The 15,238-nt window shown below is 51.0% G+C and overlaps 1 protein-coding gene across 1 annotated transcript in view; it reads right to left on the bottom strand.

Moving 5' to 3' along the window:
- Window positions 1-15,238, bottom strand: part of FBXL5 (F-box and leucine rich repeat protein 5) — a 384,640-nt gene that overhangs the window by 114,543 nt on the left and 254,859 nt on the right. The gene's annotated exons all lie outside the window — the stretch shown is intronic.

The raw sequence follows: 15,238 nt of genomic DNA, 5'->3' as shown, positions 1-15,238 counted from the left end.
GTTTTGGTTTTTCTCCACAAACTATCTGCTGACAATTTTTTCTTTTTTTAGGGCATCAGTAAACCAAGGGGACGCAATGGTTTTTACTTTAACACTGGTTTCTGGAATAATGTTGTCGAGCGTATTCCTAATGGATGCTTCTAGCTGGGTCAACATTAATTCGACGTTGTTGGATTTTTCTTTGGGCGGTTTAAAATAGGTCAGAAACGCCACTGGAGTCATTTTACGCCAGGGTCGGACTGAAGTAGTTTTTTTATGAGTTCTAAGACTTGACCCATTCGGCTTAGGAAAACTAAATTTTAAAAGAAAATGATCAGTCCATATCATGGGCAGCGGGGGTTCGTTAGTTAGATTGGGCATGTTGGTGAAAATTAGGACTAGAGTATGCCCGGCCTGGTGTGTTGGTCCTAGTACCCTCTGCGTTAAGCCCAGAGTTTCCATGGTGGTAATCAAGTGGCTGGAATCGGGGTCTAGGGATAGTTCCGCATGGTGATTGAAACCTCCTAGTACAATAACATTTTCTGTTGCCAACACATGTGAGGCTATCGTTTCTAAAAGATAGTTAGTAAATTTGGACTTTTTGCCTGGGGGTCTGTATACCAGGGCTACTCTCACAAAGGAAGTCTTGCTAAGCTTCATATTAATAATCAGGATTTCAAGCATAGGATTAGAGAAGGACTCTATCAATGTGATATCAATGGGGGCTTTGGTTGCCACTGCAATGCCTCCTCCTCGCTTTCCATCTCTGTCCTGCCTGAGCAGGTGGTATTCCTGAGGGAATGCGATGGTAATATCTGGTGAGGCTTGGCTGTGGAGCCACGTTTCAGTGAAGAAGCAAATGTCTGGTTTGTCACTCTCCAAAAGGCTCCACAGCTCAAGTGCGTGCTTTGGGATTGATCTAGTGTTAAGATAAAGAGCTGTGAAGGATTTGGCCTCAGTTATAGTGTTGGTGATTGGTTTTCCTAACTATTTCACCGGGGGTGCATTTTCCTGACCAATTTTAGAAATCGTTGTGAGGGGGAAATTTGGGATTCTCTTAAAGATGGGGGCAGTATGGGTCGATTCTCCTGTTTTTCTAAGCTGTTATGAATATTTAAGGAGATTAATTCCTGCGTATTGTAACGTATCATGATCATGAAGCGGTAATACACTTACCCGGGATGTTATTAGTTGTCAATCAGGGGTCCGGGCTACTGGCGGCGTCCAGGCGGGATGGGCGCAGACGAGCTTGCGTCCGCGCTGGGGAGGGAATTAAGTAGGGAAGGGGGCGGGGCGGGCTCCGATGACGCTGCCTGGTGTCACACTGCTTCCTGTCCCTCCGTACAACCGGCACAAGCCGTGACGGACCGGGGAACCAGCAGGAAGATGAAGATCACAGTAAGTAGCAGGCGTTTCTGGTTAAGATATACAGTCTAAAACAAACCTTGTCGGGGATTCAGGGCAAATGAAATGAAGATTTAAAGTGGAGTTTTAAAATCAGAACACATTAAAAACAATCAGTGCAGTCCCCGCAATAATTGCAGTTTGCCTTAGAACTTAGCATCAGAAAACTCAACCCCGATGCGCTAGCGAGCAGACGTGAAACAAACAGCAAGGAATTCTGTTTTCGCTGTGTCTAATAAAAAATCTCTCTTCAAAAGTGTCTAATAAAAAATCTTCCTCTGCCTCATCTGAATGCATAGCGACATTGTGATAGATGGCCGCCCTATTAAGTGTCCAAACCCAATATTGTCTTCTGGAGGAGAAGGTTTAGATGGATATGTATGTGAGTCAGGAATATCTGGTACATCTTGCGTGTTTGGATACTCCCAGTCCGGTGAACCTGTTGGGTAGGGAAAAAGGTCATCTGGGTCACTCCCTCCCCCCATGCTATACTCATCATCATCAACATCCTGAGGGGGTGTATGTGGTGGAGAATGAGGAGAATTTTGAGGTGAAATGTTTAAAGGAAGAGGAGGAGAAGGAGATACAGGAGAAGAAGGGTGCATAGGAGATGTGGCAGAATCCTTCTTCTTGACAGGCACTGGAGGTGTAGGTGCTGTATCTGACTTCCTCTTCCTGTGTGGTGTAGTGGAAACATGTCCGGTTTCTGGATCAATGTAGATCCTTTTTTGTAAAGGATCTGGTTGGAAAAGCTCCTCTTCTTGAGGCACAGCCTTTCGGCTCTGATTTTATTTCGGTTCTGAACCTGTTTGTTGCTTGTCTTTAGCCTTAGGAGGAGATGTTGGGTCCTTTGGCGTAGATTTCGGCACTGAAGATATTGTCTTTGGAGCCGAAGCCTGTTTCGTGGACTTGGAAGCATCGGAAGCAGGCTTTGTCTATTTCGGCATCGAGGGTATCGACTTTGGAGTGGAAGCTGTTTTTCGGGGCTTCGTTTTTTTCGGAGCCGCTTTGTCTCTCGGAGTCGACGGTTTCGGAGTGTCTTTCGGAACCGGGTCTTCTTTTTGTTTCGGTGCCGAGAGCGCAGGTGGTATCGGCACATGCGGTCTGCTTGGTATGGAGCTCCCTGAAGGCTTGATTATTTTCTTCGGAGCCGGGCTCGATGGCGGGGCTTTTCAAGTGTTTTTTCGGTCTCGACTGGGCCCCACAGGCGGAGTGTTGACCGTTGCCTTCGATTTTGGTGTTTGTGCTGGGGTTGGGGCAGTGGTACTCACACGTTGACCCGAGGGTATGGAGTCATCTGCCTTGGATACGATCTGGAGATCGGAATCTTCTTGTGGGACGCATGGACCTTCGTCGAAGATATCCACCGGTTCCGGAGCTGATCTCTGCATATCGCGCCGACGGGCCCTCCGATCTCGACTGGTCTCGATCTAACGATGCACAAGCTGTGCAGCTGGATTAGTCGTGTTCTGGCGAGAAGCACAGGTTACAGAACTCGTGATGGTCACTGTGTGGAAATTTTGCTCCACACTCGGGGCATCTTTTGAATGGCGTCCTTTCCATGAGGTGTAGGCCTCACGGCGTGGGTAGGCCCAAAGGCCCGCGTCGACAACCGTAATCGAGCTGATGAAGTCGAGTCGATGTTTATCGATACTGAAAGCTGTTTGAAGAAAATTTTTACACGTCCAAGTACTTGAAAAGTAGATTTCGAACCGGAGCGGAAAAGTTTCATCCGAGCCCAGTGGAGGAAAAAAACAATCTGAGGATGGAGTCGATGCCCATACGCACTATCGTCCAAGGGAGGAGTCACATATCTCGTGACTACAAAGACTTCTTCCAAGACGACAACATGCAATCATCTGAGCCCAACACCAGGTGGCGATCTAATGAAGTGTGGGATCTGAAGCTCATGTGCCTCGAACTGAAAGAAACTGACCATCTTGTTGCACAATGCGCATCTAATTGCAAAACAAGGTACGCCACTCTAAGACATAGAAACCTATGTGGGACTACAGAGAAAGCAGGTGTGGATATAGGAGAAAATTAACAAACCGCAAAAAGGACTCAGAGTTCATAAGAGATGAGGCAGTTATACTTGAAGAGGACATCAAAAAAATAATTCCAAATCCTTGGTTCATCTGGATTATTGCGGACGGAAGAACAGAGTGCCATCATTGAACAGGATACTGTGCTGGTGAGAGTAGTCAATGTTGGGAAACCCAGCACGCAATTTGCAGATTTTGTTCCACTCCAACATGCACATGCTCAAGGTGTTCTAGAGGATAAAGTTAAAGGAATCAAAGGAATCTTTGGATTTAGTAGGTAAGAGGTCTACAGAACATACAGGCCTATCACTAATAGCTGTCAATTTCCATGGTGATGCAGTTATGATGGGATTTAAGGGAGGAGATGCAGCAATCCTAAAGAAATACATTCATTTTCTTCTGCCATTCCACTGTGTAGCTTACAAGCTTCAGCTTAGTACTCTATACGCTGTAAAATTCAATCCCTCTATTTGTCAGTTCGAACAAATTTTGAAATGGACTTTCAAATTTTACTGCTATAGCCTTAATAGGCGAAGAGATGCCAAAGAAATTTCAAGAATAAGTGCTGAAAATGTTGCTCATTTCATTGATATTAAACATTTATATGGTTATCCAGCAAAACCAGGGCTATTGCAGCCATTCAACATAACCTGCCGGCAGTGATTCTACACCTGGGACACATTGCAGCTGGGAGTAGTGATTCTGCCGCTAAGACAAAAAAAATACCTGTCAATTGTAATTAGCTTTACACTTATCAAAAACCTTTGCCGTTCGAGAGATGTTCTGAAGCCACTATCTCAGCTTTCAGTATTCTTTCAATCTAATTAACTGCTTTTTTCCCCATGTTCTACCTGCTGTACAGAGGTGTGCATTGATCCTAGTAGGCCTTAAAAGTGAGTAGGGTGAATACATGCAGCAGTTTAAAAAAACTGTACTACCCTGAATAATAGACATTTAGGAACATTTCTACTTATGGCTGGAAAATCCAGTTGAGTACAAGTTCTCAGGACACTGCCCACCAGCAGCAATGATCCAAAGTAACACAGAACTCATTGACAACGTGGTTAAGCAACTGATAAGAGGTTTGCCATTTTTAATTGCATGCTAGTTAAAGGATTTCAGGCATTTGATTATCCACTGCGGCCAGAAAGTAGAGCGGGTCTCTTGAATATTGAGGCAATTGTACAACATGTATGACACACTTTTCACCACAGACGGGAGGTTTGAAATTTTAGAGGCGTTTTGTAGACTTACAAACCATATGAAAAGCTTTCAGACCAAAGTAATTTCTGTATTGCCTGCATTAGCCACCTTGCTAGCAACAAAACCTGACACTTAGGCTAATATATTAAAGCGTGTGGAGATGATGTTCCCATTCAGTGTGTCTACAGCAGAAGCAGAACGTGAGATTTCTGTAATGGTTATCATTAAGAACCCACCAAAAACACACAGCTAATATGGTGGAAAAGATTCTACTGTTTTCTTTTGAAGCAATGCATTTCCTCTTGCTGCAGCACTTGGTAGTCCTAGCTGATGGCGTGTCAGAGTGGTGCAATACTGGATGGTGTGGTATGAAACTCCCAGCAGTAGGCAATGGATAACACCCACTTGCCTGTGGTAATCTCTTCTAATTGAGAAAGATGCAACCTCATTCATTCACAGACCAGTGTTGTGGGATCAAGTGGCATCAGTGGAAGGTCACAGATTAAAGCTCTGAAGCCCCTATTTTGGGGACACGTGCTCTTTCCATTATTATTTCCATTGTACCCTCCTCTGGTTTAGGTCTTGTTCCGACTAGCAGGAAAGCATTTCCGCAGTTTGTATGTCTGTCTTTGGCTGTTGCATTGGCTGATGTCAGTGAACCACAGACTTTTAGAGCTGGTGTTGTACCACTCCCAAGGCCCTTGGTGTTTTCTGTCGTTTTCTTGCATTTCATCTACATGCAGGCCTAAGTGACCTACATCAAAGGTTAGGCTGATGAGGTGGTGCTTGACATCTGGCATGATTTTAAACACTCTTAACCATGCGCATCTGTGAAGGAAGACATCTGTGTTGGTCTCACGTGAGGTAGTGTCAGCAGCATTTATGCGTCACCTCGTGTTCAAAATGGGAAAGGGTCGATCGATTCTTCCTGAACAAATTACTTGTCTCTTACGAAAGGCTTAGGAAGCTGCTTGATAAGCTTCTCTATCCCCCTTTTATTGGTGTCTATCCGACCTGTAGATTAAACTGACAGAACCAGTGATACACTATTGTGTGGATGTTCCCACAGCCACCCATTTTTCTGCTGAAACCATCTGTTTTGTTTCCCTATCAGACAGAGGTGTGCCAACTGGAGCCTGAGCGAAAGCCTTTTTGCATGCCCTGTACACACCTGAGAGCCGGGTAGTACATTAACACGGATGTCATTTAGATCCTGAGAGGGTGCCTTTTACTTCTTTTCAACCTGGGGTTTGACAACATATGTTTGCACATGGCCTTTAAAGTTCTGCTGGAACACTTTAGCATTCTTTTGGGAATAAGTCGGTACTGCACTGACCGTTCAGTTTTTGAGACCGTCTCAATGAAGAAATAATCCTCTTTTTATTCCATGTGCAACTTAACCTTGTGACATTTTGCAGGCTGTTGAATGGTGGCACAATATACCAATCACTGGATGGGTAAGGGTTAATGGAGTATGATAACAAAGATGGATACTCTAGAGCATCCTTGTTAAAGCCATACCAAGGGATATCCCAGTCATCAGTAAAAATGAAGTCTTAAGGGTTTGGCTGATCTTCCAGGGGCTTCTAATCTGAATATGTGTGCATAGACTGAGCAGGAGATGATAAGAGTAAAGTGGTGGAGAAGCTAATGTGCAGGGACTGGTGGCTCTTCCTTTGAAATCTAAAAGGGTTAAGCTCCTCAATAACAGCCTTTTCAAAAGTGAGATTATATTTTCTGATATGGGGCTGCTCTGATGATAGAGGACGTGCCAATATGTAGCTGGATCAATATAAATTCTCTTCTGCCTTATACCTAGTTAGTCCCCTAGATATTTAGTAGCTTGGGGCCTTATTGAGTCAAGCTTGATGCTTGCTTTAAGGATGTCTTCAGAGTCTATTGCAAAGTCGAGACAGGCTGGGCAGACTCCTGGTGACAAGGTTGGGTATATCTGCATGAAGAGTCTGGGCCTACGGTGTTTTGGTGTCAAGGCCTCTAGGGTCTGTCTCCTGTGCCAGTATTGACAATAGCCCCTTTTGGAGGTTGGCCTACCTCATGAGCAATTGACTGAGTCGAATGTCGAGGTTAGTTCTAGGATGGTTTGAGGCTTATGGCAGTGCTGCCTGTGTGCTGTCCCTGGAGCGGAGGCTCCAATTAAGTGTGAACTTGAAAGAGCATATCCTCAGAGTGTGGTCTCTGTACAAGGCTCAATGTTATCTTTACCCAGCGTGAGGGATTAATTGAAGGCCTAGGGAGGACTGCTCCCTGAAGTTAGAGTCATTAAAAGACACAGGACCCCAGAGTCCTGGATTACTTTTAGTCGTAAGAGTAAGCACCTCTCGGCCTCTTCAACACCACGTTCGGACATTAGCTTTGGAGAAGCTAGACTCCATATCATGTTATTCACACATTGTCAATCTCTCTAGAGCCGGTTCGTTTTCTTGCACTGACAACGTAGACTCATCTTGAGCCCTCAGCAAACAGAGGTTGCAGACCAAATGCTGGTGCAAGCACAGAAATTTGCTGTGGTGACGCAATTTGAACAAAATTTAAAAAGCATATTCTCCAGACTCCGCTCATTCGACCTGGCCCCAGGCTTCTCATTCCCTTTTAGCGCCTAAGTGAGCTGGGGTTATATGCGATCTGCTGAAGGGGTGTTCAATAGCTTTGGGATCTAGTGTAGGCCTTTCCAGTGCTTAATGTCAAAGATCTTGGTTTTTCCAGTTTTCTTGTGACACAGTGCTAGAACACTTGAAAATATGTCTGAACCCAAAGGCAAAAAAACTATCTAAGGGGGAGTTTTCATACTGCGCATTGTTGGCTTCACAGAAGGGATCACAAGGCACCTCGAAACATTTACTTCTGTAAATAAACAGCTTGCAAACCGGCAGGAGAGTGCAGAGTATGTGATCTACAACAGCACATGCTGGAAACAAATTGACTGGTAGTGCAACCTGTCCAAGTAAAAGGCACAGCAGCAGCTGCCTGCATGCTCAATTCAGACCAAGATAACACAATCACAGTCTTAGGATTGGCCACCCCTGATTAGTTTGGTACACATGACTGTTACCGGGGAAATACCAGGATTGCTGATCAAAGGACTTCAAGGGGTTCACTCTCTATTTTCTTCCTTTGGAGTAATTAACACGTTAACAGGACATTCTGTAAGGAAGGATGAGCTTTAAGGTACTGTATTGTGAAACAGATATATTCAGTGTCATCACAGCATGAGATGACAGTGTGATAGAAGCACGAGCCAGGATTGTTGGCAGAACCCAAACATGGGGAACGTTCAGACATTGGGTGCCTAGATAATAAACTTTTTAAAGATTCACAAAGTACACAAGCGTTTTATACTGGGGTGAAAGAATTGAGCGCGTATATGCCTGTAAACAAAGTAAACTGAAAAAGTCCCAAATAGAAGTTCGAATTTGTCTAGCTCAATAGTACTAAATACAAAAAAAAGTAAGAATTCTTGGGAAGTGAAATTAGAAAAGTGTGGGGGAAGGGGGTGGAAGCATGATGATGCACATGTACGAATACATCATAACGCTGCAGCGGCCCTGAGGGGGCGTGGCTTAGCAGGCCACGATCGCGGCTGTGTCCTGCTGAGGCTCCGCGATCGGGCTAGCATCTTGCCCAGTTCCTGGATCGCAAGGAGCCTCAACATACCCGAATCCACTCCCGGGATGCCCCTGCACACTGGGGCACCCCTTGAGTGACCAGCAGCTACTGTGGACGGACGGCGCGAGCCAGGCTGCTTCCTGCCGAGACCGAGGGACGCCTACCCTGGGAAATGGCGGGCGCTACTAAACCCAGCGGACCCGTGAATCGCCGAAATCCAGCTTCATAGAGGGCGACCCCGGGAGTCATAACCAGCGACGCCTGCAGTGAGCCTGCGGGAAAGCAGACATTAGCCCACCGGGATACACAGTGCACAGCGTGTCTCTCTGCGCTCCGGAGCCCCGACGCACAAGATGGCGGCCGCCGTCCCGGGGCTCCGATCCACCGAGGCTGCATCTCCACCAGAAGCCTGATCGGCTCCCGGACTCGGTCTACCTGCCACCACGCATCGCAGGGAGCCAGCGAGCACACCACTGTCGCGGAGTCGACCACCCCAGACACCTGGCACCATCGTAGTGAGCGGTGAGTGGAGCTCTCCCCATTCCCCCTCCCCCCCTCCCGGGGGTCTGGACTGTGACACCCCGGCCTCGGCCCCGTGGGCCGTCATCCCACAGAAGCTGCGCTACCACACGGCGCCCTCCTCCATCCCGGAGTTCCGGCTCGCAAGAAGGCGGCAGCCACCCCGGGACCCCGGCTCCTTGACGCCGGCTCACTATCAGGAGCCTGATCGAGCCCCGCGAGACCGGACAGCTTGCCACCGCGGAATACTGGAAGCGCGCCGTTTACACGGAGCTGGACATTACAGAAACCCGCCGTCACGATCAGGGACGGTGGGGACCGTCCTGGCTTTCCCCCCCCCCCCGCCCCCCCCCGAGGACCTCCTGCCGGTGCCCCGGTGACCTCCATCTCACGTCCACCATTGTAGGGAGCCACTAGACACACCGCCACCCGTCCAGGGCGGCCACCTCCACTATCTGTGCCTGACCCTAACATGGCGCCCGTGGGGACCTGGCGCCAAGGACGATCGCTCTGTGAATAGGAGCGCCCTACCTAAACTACAGTCGACACCAGCCCACGCCTCCTGACTCTGCCTTGCCAGTCACCGCGGGCCCCTCCGCGCAGAGAGGAGAGGACCCCCACACGACCCCCATACGGACGGAATCGCCGACCCGGGCCCCCTGGAGAGAGGGAACGCAGTGACCGCCCCGAGACCGAGAGAGGCTAGGGGCCCGTCCTACCCTGAGCTGCTGCCCACCCAGATATTGAGGAGAGGTGGTTTACTGATTACGGACCGCGCGGAGGGCAAAGGCCCCCCCCCTATCTCTAACTGCACTCATGGGGAGGACGAGAACCACGCAGACAATGACTATCCCAGAGACGGCTCCCGAGAGGATGCCCCAAACGAGAACATGGTCGCAAGCCAACGCGTCGCAAACCGACCCCACACTATCGACAAAATTGGACCAAGTATTGGCGGCAATCGAATTATCCCGTCTATCAATGGAGGAGAGATTGGGTGTCCTGACGACGGACATCAGTCTAATCCGCGACGACCACCGCAAATTGGCGGACAGAGTGAAGGACGGAGAACGGATTGTGACCGAGCTGCAACCTGCGGTGAAAACACAGGAGGCGGAACTGAAGGAAGTCCTGCACCGCGTGGCGGCCCTCGAGGAACGCACGGTGGACCTGGAGGGGCGCTCGAGACGCTGTAACATCCGCGTCCTGGGTTTGCCGGAAGGCATTGAGAACTCGGACCCCCTTACGTACATGGAGCTCTGGACCAAATCTTTCACACCGGAGGCGGAAAGGTCTGCATTTTTTTCCATTGAAAGAGCACATAGGGTCCCAGCCCGGGCGCCCAAGCCGGGCCTCCCTCCACGCCCCATGTTGGCTAAATTCTTACATTTTCGGGACCGCGACGCGGTGCTTCGTGCGGCCCGGATGGCGGGCCCCCTACAAGTGGAAGACCAACACGTTATGGTGTTCCCGGACTATGCCCGAGAGATCCAACACCAGCGTTCCACCTACCTCGACGTCAAGAGGCGCCTCCGCGCAAATGACCTTCAATACTCTCTGCTGTTCCCGGCCCGCCTAAAAGTACTGCACAAGGGGAAAGCCCTCTTTTTCAACACGGCGGAGGAAGCACAGGAGTGGACTGAGTTCCACTGCCCAATAATCCCTAGTCCTGGACCCCGGAGAGCACGCAACAACGACTTCAGACGCTCCAGGAGACGAGGTGCGAGCCGCACTCGAGCGGGCCGCCCCAAAAGCCAAGCATCGTCCCCTACGGGCTCACCCGATCTCACGCAAATCATGCAAGAGCGACGAATGGCCTTAAGAGCGGTGACTGGCCTACACACGTCACCCATAGTGTCGGATTTGGAGAGTCATCCACACTTGTTCACCCCAGAGAAAGACCGGGACAGCGACGGAACAATGTCGGGAGTTGGACCAATCTCCTCCCCCCTTGTTATGATACAAACCTCGGACGCTACCCTGGCCACTCAACCTGGCACCTCTTCATGATGAAAGAACTTTTCACTGTTATATCCTTTTCATGGTGACCTATTGTGTTGCGCGACGTCTAGGAGCCTAGACTGTTTTGTTTAATAATTGTGAGCACTTGTGAGCGATAGACGCTTATCCTACCAGAGCCCGACCCGCGCACAGGCCCGGCAGCGACACACGCTGCCACCCCCGCAGTTACCCGTTGTATTTTTCCCCTAGTGGGACATTTGTTTGGATATGCCACCTCCGGTGAACTATCCTCAGTATTGGGACTGTTTCCCACCCAAAGTTCTGTTTACGGTTAATTCCCTGAGTCCTTCCCCCATGATTGTGGAAGCATGGCGCACTGGACATACTCGAAACACATACACACTGGCGGCCGACGGGGGCTTCAAGGGGGTCCCTCTCCCACTCATGTCACCGTATGAATGGCAGACTCACGGTCAGACATTAATATCCTCACACTGAATGTGCGAGGCCTGCACACGCCCAGCAAACGCTACACTGTCTACTCATACATTAAGCGTATGTCAGCCAATATTGCGTTCCTGCAAGAGACGCATATGAACGCCACTGAACTCTCTCGCCTGCAGCTCAAATGGCGAGGGACCTTCTGTGCCACACACTATTCAGCGTTTGCGCACGGCGCGTTAATTTGGGTCAGGCCAGGTACTCCCTTCCGAGAGCTCAGACGGGTGATAGATAGAGAGGGCAGGTATGCGCTCCTGGAGGGAATACTTGATGGACAGGGTATACTCCTTGGCAGCATTTACGCCCCCAATATAGATCAGGATAAATTCTGGGATCACCTCACGGGCGTTCTGGCCCAGTTCACTGCAGTTCCGTGGGTATTGGGAGGTGACTATAATTGTACGCTGGACCCCACCCTAGACCGCTCGCATCCTCCCCCCGCACACTCCCCGGCTCCCCGACAGGCAGAACTCTTCAGAGCATGGACCACGCACTGGGCACTCACTGACGCATGGCGACACCTACACCCACTGGCTCGCATTTACTCCTTTCACTCGATCCCACATAACCTTAGGGTCCGCCTGGACCGTTTCCTCTGCTCTGCACCTATCCTCCCTAAGATCACTTCCATGGATTACCTAGGTCGGATCCTCTCGGATCATGACGCTCATATCATCCGTCTAACCTGGCGCCCCCCGCACCCACCTGTCCCCACCTGGCGCCTCCCTAGGGACTGCCTTTCAGATCCAGTATTCAGAGACGCACACGAATCCAGTATTCGCGATTATTTTGCGCACAACACTAATACGGCATCGTCGGTACTGGTTGAATGGGATGCGTTTAAGGTGGTGGCGCGAGGGGAATGCATCAAGCAGGTGGTGGGAGTGCGTCGCACCTTGGAACGGGCGCTCCAAACCTCGGAACAATCTCTGGCCGCGCTTACTAAACGGCTTGACGACTCGGAGGAACACGCTGTACTCATGGCCAAGACGAAGACGGAGTATCAGACTGCCTGCGCCGACCTCCGCAGATACAATTTTAGGGCTTACGCCTCTAGGGTTCATAAGGACAGAGACAAGACTGGAACGCTGCTAGCCTGGATGGCGAGACAAGACACCGAAATCAAGCCGATCACGGATATTGTCACCCCGGATGGTGTGTTGGTACGCTCGCAGGCCGAGATCCTCCTAGCGTTCCAGCGCCACTACACGCAAGTGTACGGGACCCCGACCCAATCCTCCCCATTCTCTGTGGACCGCTTTTTGGACCCACTGACGCTGCCCAAAATCTCGGACATAGACAAGCGCGCCCTCGACACCAGGATAAAACCCTCTGACATTACCCAGGCAATTCGCGCCATGTCCCGGAATAAAGCGCCGGGACTGGACGGTTTCCCGCTGGAATACTACTCGACTTTCTCGCCTCTAATCGTCCCCCATTTATCACAGGTGCTCGAGACGTCTCTTCATCTAGGGAGATTACCCCAGTCACTGCGGGAATCCGTGATTGTCACCTTTCCCAAACCCCACAGAGACCCACTCCACATGGGGTCGTATCGCCCCATCACGCTCCTGTCGGCCGACTGTAAAATCCTGGGGAAAATTCTGGCTGACCGTTACGCGCAAATCATACGCCCGCTAGTCCACCCAGACCAATGCGGCTTTGTTCCGGGTAGGAACACCTCCCAGAACCTCCGCCGAATCTTCCACGTTCAAGACCAGATACGTGACAGATTTCCCCGCGCCGCCTGCCTCATTATGGACCTGGAGAAGGCGTTTGACACCCTTACCTGGCCCTATCTCTTCTCGATCTTGCGACGCCTGAATATCGGCCCAACGCTCATGGCGTACACACGCCTCCTGTATACCGACTTGACCACGCGGGTACGTAGCGGGAAACGCATATCACCGGCGTTCGCAGTTCGGCGAGGTACGAGACAAGGGTGCCCCCTGTCACCTCTCTTATTCGCGCTCGCAGTCGAACCGCTGGCGATTCGGCTCCGTCGGGAGGGGATGGAATGGAGCATTCCACTTGCAGACAGTACGCATAGCGTATCCATGTACGCGGATGATCTTCTCATTTATGTCCGAGACATCGAAACGGACATGACCCTTATAGGGACGGCGCTAGCGGACTTCGCAGAAGCCTCGGGACTGCAGGTGAACTGGGACAAGTCCACAGTTTACCCCTTACACCCGAACCTACCCCCCCGGGAGGTCGGGCTCGGAGCGCACACCCTCTCATGGTCCGCGGAAGCCCCCCGTTACCTTGGTGTCCGCTTGTATCACTCCCCAGCTGACCTTTTCGAAGGGAATCACCGTAAGGCACTTGCCAGTCTACGCCCGGCGGTCGCTTTTTGGAATAAGCTCCCACTGGCCCCGATAGGAAGAATAGCTCTAGCCAAAATGATTATGCTTCCCCGACTCCTTTACCACTTCACGAATTTGCCGGTAATACCGCCCAGATCCTTCTTCCGCGATGTGGACTCCCTCCTAGGGACCCTTATCTGGGGCGAGGGCCGCCATAGGGTCGCCCTGAAAACCCTTCAACTTCCTACGACACTGGGAGGGCTCGGAGCTCCGTCCTTCGAGTCATATTTCCTCGCGGCACAACTCCAATGGCTGTCATACTGGACGGCGGACCGTTACTCTCAGGAGACTGTCACCTCGACGGGCAGAATCGCAACCCCGGAACTCACCTGTCTTCTTCTCCCGGGAACCAAGCCTCGACGTACGTACCCCCTCCAGGTGGCGATAGCGCGCCGGTGCATGATGCAGATCCACCGAATGTCCCCTAACAGGCCTCCGTACTCCCCGTTGTTACCATTGATAGGCAGCCCCAGGCAAGACTCCTACTTTACGGCGCCATCCTTCACCGAATGGTCGCACTGCGGCATCACGGATCTGGAATCGTTATTTGAGGACGGCCAATTAAAATCACTTGACCGCTTGACCGCTGAATACGGGCTCCCCCCAGGCCAATTCCTCAGGTATCGACAGCTGATTGCCGGATACCGGCCCCATTTTAACCTCTACACTGGCGAGCCAGACACGCATCCAGTAATACACGCTGTCCTGCGTATGGGGGTGGGACGCCACTTAGTTACCTGGCTGTATAAATCCATTCGGGAACTTTCACAAGCACCTCTGACAACCTTGCGGGCTACATGGGAGGAGGACATAGGTCGCACACTACATGACTCGGAATGGACTAAAGCGCTCGAGGCTCCTAAACGCGTCTCTAGGAATGCCCGCTTCAAGAACATCCAATACTATATCCTCCACAGGGCGTACCTCACCCCAGCGCGCTTGCAGAAGTTCTATCCCTCCACACCATTCTTATGCCCCAGATGCTGCTCCCCTGCCGCAGACTTTCGCCACATGTTCTGGAGCTGTCCAGACCTTCACTCCTTTTGGCAAGCGGTACACAACACACTGTCTGACCTGACAGGTCTTACTACACTATCCACCTGGGAATCCAGTGCATTAGGTATCCTCCATGTCCCTAAGCAAGCCCCAGTGCATAGGCGCTTCGTGTCCTTAGCGCTCCTGCTGGCGAATAGATGCATAGCCATGCGCTGGCGTTCCCCGGAAGGTCCCCCTATAGCGGCATGGACGGGGGCGGTCAGTAAATGGGCGGCGGCGGAGGAAGATGCTCTTAGAGAAGAAGAAGCCAAGGGTGCGCGTAAATTTCCCATTTCCATGGAATGGGCCATGCTTCTCTACAGTTTTCGACAATCCACGCGAATGGGTGACCCCCCTACTCCTTCTCCCCCCCGACCCGAGAAGACCGTTTACGCCTGGCTGTTGTCCCCCTCCCTGAGGCAGGTTCCGGATACCCCCTGCATCCTGATTGACCTCCCACCCTCCTGGAATGCGGGCTGAATAGCCCCCCTTGGGTTCGTCTCCCCCCCCCCCCCCGACGCCCACCGCCGATATTTCCACCACACTAGCGCCTACATGCTTCCCCCCCACGGTTTTGCCCCCCCGTTTTCTGGTACC

This window comes from Lissotriton helveticus, chromosome 2_2 (assembly GCF_964261635.1).
Source record: "Lissotriton helveticus chromosome 2_2, aLisHel1.1, whole genome shotgun sequence".
Taxonomy (NCBI): Eukaryota; Metazoa; Chordata; class Amphibia; order Caudata; family Salamandridae; genus Lissotriton; species Lissotriton helveticus.
The sequence above is the reverse complement of the archived record's forward strand: the minus strand, read 5'-3'. Positions and strand labels throughout refer to the sequence as shown.